We start from the raw sequence: 5,119 nt of genomic DNA on the forward strand, positions 1-5,119 counted from the left end.
GCAAAATGCGGCGGCCAGACTGCTAACAAGAACTAAGCGGTCTGAGCATATAACACCTGTGCTAGCCCGTTTGCACTGGCTTCCAATATGCTTCCGGGCCAGATTCAAAGTGTTGGTACTTACCTATAAAGCCTTATACGGCGCGGGACCACGATATCTGTCGGAACGCCTCTCCCGATATGAACCGGCCCGTACACTACGGTCTACTACGAAGGCCCTCCTCCGGGTTCCGACTCATAGGGAAGCCCGGAGAGTGGTGACAAGATCTAGGGCCTTCTCAGTGGTGGCCCCCGAACTATGGAATGGTCTCTTCGAGGAGGTGCGCCTGGCGCTGACACTATCATCTTTTCGGCGCCAGGTTAAAACCTTTCTCTTCTCTGAGGCATTTTAATTCCTGTTAATTCTAAATTATTATATTTTGATTTTAGACTGTACAGTTTTTTGTACAGTTTTGTATTGTGATATACTGTATTGTGTTATTTTTATTGTATTTTTAATGTTCACCGCCCAGAGAGCTGTTGCTAGTTGGGCGGTATATAAGCTTAATAAAATAAATAAAATAAATAAACAATGCCCACTTCGTGCACCATTGACTTTTTCTGCACCACTAGCCCTTGCTATTCTATGTGTCATCACAAGAGGGCAGCAGCTGCCTATTAAAATTAATTGAGGTTCATCCTTTGTCTCAGTCCACATTCAGCTTCCATGTGCTCGATTCAGAGCCTAATCTCACAAGCACTGTGTCATGAACAGGGACTTGGTAGAAATTCAAGACTGTTCTCATTTAAAGGTGAACCTACCTAATTTGTCCTTTCCAAAATAACTGCATTGTGTTCACACATAACCTGACAGTTCAGCATTTACATACTGAAGGGCAAGGCTCATCACTTGGAAAAAAGTCCATAGCCCAGTGGTGATATGATTTGCGTGCAAAAAGTCCCAGGATGGATAGCTGGCATCCTTATTAAAAACAAAAGTTCAGGTAGCAAGCGATGTGAAAAACCTCTGCCTGAGACCCTGAAAGGTGGACAGTATTGGGCAAGCTGAGAAAGTGATCAAGGGGATGGAGCGGCTTCCCTCCGAGGAAAGATTGCAGCATTTGGGGCTTTTTAGTTTAGAAAAAAAGGTGAGTAAGCAGGGACATGTGTGACGCCCTTCCCTGGTTCTCCCTGTCAGGTTCCTACCTGCGCATGGCTACTGCCTGTCACTAGGCACCACCAGGGACTCCACCAGTCCGGACTGTCCTTTTTTATTGTTTCTCTCCCCGCTCTAGCACAGATCTCAACAGATCCCCCTGCTAGGCAACCACCAGTCACGTCCTAATACTAGTATTCCCAGAGACTCTGAATACTGGTATTGTTTACCCTCCCTTCTGGTCTGTGAAACCCCAGCCAAGGATCAGGCCTTTGGTAAACCAAATTAGGTATTTATTAAAGATAACAAAGCTAACAAGATTAACAAGATTTCTTCTTAAGGCACATAAGCATATGGTTTTACTCAATACTAATCTGAACTCCACCTCCCTCCTGGTAAACAACTCTCTAAACCCCACCAAGCAACCCACTCAGTTCACCTCCTCCACCCCCACTCTCACTCTTCCTTTTATACGTTCAGCCATTTTAAACACTCAGCCAATCATCTAGCATTCTACTGCCCATTCACTCCCCCTCCTCTTTCACTCCACTTACCATGTATCTTCTAAACAACAACACTTACCATATATACATTAATATAGGAACATCACAACATGATAGAGATGTATAAAATTATGCATGGCATGGAGAAAGTGGCTAGAGAGAAATTTGGAGAAAGTAGATAGAGACAAGTTTTTCTCCCTCTCTCATAACACTAGAACTTGGGAACATCCAATGAAGTTGAATATTGGAAGAGTCAGGACAGACCCCCCAAAAAGTGTTTCACGGAATACATGGTTAAACTATGGAATTTGCTCCCATAAGAAGTAGTGATGGCCCACCACCTTCTATGGCTTTGAAAGAGGATTAGACAGATTCATGGAGAATAAGGCAGAATACCTCTGAGTATCAGTACCTGGGTATCATGAGGAGAGGGCTCTTACACTCAGATCCTGCTTATAGACTTGCAAGGCATCTGTTTGGCCAGCGTGAGGACAGGATGCTGAACTAGGTGGGTCTTTGGTCTGATCCAGCAGGGCTCTTCTTTTGTTTCTATATGTTCCTGTATAAATTTAATTGTTTTCCTTTTTTTTCTCTTGCTGTTAGCAAATATGACACTCGGTGTTCTCTCAAGTATTCAGGACAAAATGTGAGCATTCATGATTAACTGGAGGTCCCTAAATATCCCTGTTTTGGACTTTCAGAAGCTGGCAAGCATGCATGAGTTAACCTAGGAAGCCATGCTGGTGTACTCACATATAGTATGTTGGAAAAAAATTTCACCCTGTTCTTCAGCTGAAAAAAGACTCCCCGAGTGCAGTTTGCAAAAATCAGTTACATAAAATAGTCCCTGTTCTCAGGTTTATAATCTAAATGACATGACAGGATTGGGAGGCAGGAGGAAACAAACAAACTCAGGGACTAGTTTTTATGTTACAGAGATCTTATAATGACCAGCTGGAATGGAAAAAGTTCAAGGAGAGGAGGAGCCAATAGTTGCTGGTCTCTCAGTTGAGCTTACAGAAAGGCCCTGCAATGCCATCTCTCCCTCTCCTAACATTTTACTTGCTTTTGGAGACCAACAAGTATTCCATGGAAACATGTCAGTTTTCTGTCTTGACTCCTAGGTTGTTTCTGCACAGATGGAGTTCCAGAAGCAGAAGTTCCGATGGCCCAGGGTCAGGGCCAGATTATCCATTAGGCTTAGTAGGCTGAAGCCTAGTGGCCCGGAGCTCTTGGGGGTCTGTGGGGCACCGGCCCGAGGGCCCCTGGAGCTACAGGGAGCCCTCTGCTCTCCCTCTGCGATCAACAAAGATGGCGGCAGAAGCTTCAGCTCCTTAGGGAAACCTTGGCCGCCATCTTGATTGATGGCAAACCTGCGCACGCTGCAAAAAACAATGGAAAGGTAGGTGAAGCGTGGGGATAGGGGGCCTCAAACACCAATCAGCCTAGGGGCCCTCCTCAGCTTAATCCAGCCCTGCCCAGGGTTCTTTTGCCAACTGTCCAAGTCACAGCTGGTCACTTCTGATCCATTGGGTTAATTGCTTCCTTGAAGAAACTACTGATGGAGGCTGACATTTTTGGCAAGGAAAACAACTCTCAAGGTGGTATTTTAGGTTGCATTCGGAAATTTGTGCTCAGTTTGTTTCAGGGAATTTGACTTGACCCCCACATCTATGGAAGGTAAGGATTTAAATTAAATCAAGCAAGTTTCTGTTCCCTTCTGCCCTCTTCCCCTTCAAGCTTGTTATTTTGTTGTTATGAGCCTTCCAGTCAATTATGACTTATGGCGACCCTATGAATCAGCGACCTCCAATAGCATCTGTTATTAACCACCCTGTTCAGATCTTGTACATTTAGGTCTGTGGCTTCCTAAATCTCCCAGTTGCATTACTTAATTTCACATATATATATATCTTCAGAATGATTGACTTGGATAATAGAGTTAAGGCTGCATACCTCAGCTCCCTTACTATTTTGAGCAAGTGTATTTAGGGTCAGGCTCTCATGAGGAAGGATGGCCTTGCTAAAGGTGGGATAACCCTGCTGCTAATCTCTCCTTTTAAAAAATGGGGTCGATGGGTACATAGACAAGGGAAATGGATTACCCTCAAGGCAAAGTCTAAAGAAAATCTTTGCCCCTTTGCCAGTGGCAATCAATCTAGCTAACCTCTCTCAAGGCAGCATCAAGATGCTCCGCACTCTGCCTTAAGATGGGTATGATTTGCTTCTGGAGTGAGTCTCCCTTTTGCAGGGCTGAGCTATGGTGTTAGGGGATAGCCTTGCTGTATGCATGTTCGCTTCAGTGGGACTAATCGAGTGAGTGAGCGCTGGATTTCAGCTTTAGTTCAGGCTCCGGGAAATTTCAGGATTTATTTTTTATTTTTTTTAGGTGAATCATGTGTCATAGTCTGAATATTCAAACTAACTTACTGATTTATATTACAAGGGGGTATCTGCATTTAAGTTTTATTGCAACGTGAATGGCCCTTGTTGTACCAATTTGTGCAGCTAGCCCTTTATCCTGGGGCTGAAAAAGGTGTGCAACAGCGGGGCGGGGGGGGGAGAGTAGTATCAGTGGCCAGCTGAGGCTAAGAGCTGATTAGTAGGAAAACCAGATACCTAACAAGCAACTTGGAGAGAGAAAAGAGACCTTCTGTTACTACCATGAATGCATCTTTTTCTCTAAAGCACCAGTCCCAAGAAGCCTCCAGAAATGCCATCCTTTGTCAAAACAGCAGCAGCTCTTAATGCCCTCTTTTTTCAGCTCATTCCTCCTCATCTGCAGTAGATGAAACGATCTCTTTCTTCTCTAAACCTGGAAGACCTTGCCAGCTCCATTTGAACACAGATTTGGTGTGAAACAAAACTATCTTTGAAGAGTCCGGGAGGAGGTGGGGAACAGGTCTGCATCCATGATGTATCTGCTCCAGATCATGGGCTTATCCAAACGGAGCGGGATAATCCACAGTTTCCATATTCCGTTTGTCATCTGATAGTCCTCACTTTGCCTTTTAGTTTGCTCTTTCCCAATTAAAAAAAATGCTTTTTTGCACCCGCACACACAGCGGTAAGACCCCTACATTCTTTTTGCTTTTTCCAAGCTCCCCCTCTAAAACCTCCCCCTCTCAACCAATTGGTCAGCAAAAATTACGTATGCTTCTCTCCCCCTTTGCAACGAAGCACAATATGGCTGTAAAGGAGTTCTCGCCTCGGAAGGAAAGGCTGCTGGTCGGTTTCACGCCTGCCTTGTTTGTATTTGCGATATTATGCTTAAATGAATGTATGCTTCTCTGCCTTTATTGATATTTAAGGAGATACACACGCTGGCAATTGCACTTATTTCTCCAAAAAAGCAAGAAATGTGTCACCCCCCCTTCTCCCTTTCCTTCCCAGGAGAATGAAATTGACAAAGCTTTCTGGAGCAGGCTTGAAACCGACCAGAAGCCCTTTTCTTGTTTGTATTTGCGATATTACACTTAAAC

This window comes from Rhineura floridana, chromosome 6 (assembly GCF_030035675.1).
Source record: "Rhineura floridana isolate rRhiFlo1 chromosome 6, rRhiFlo1.hap2, whole genome shotgun sequence".
NCBI lineage: Eukaryota > Metazoa > Chordata > Lepidosauria > Squamata > Rhineuridae > Rhineura > Rhineura floridana.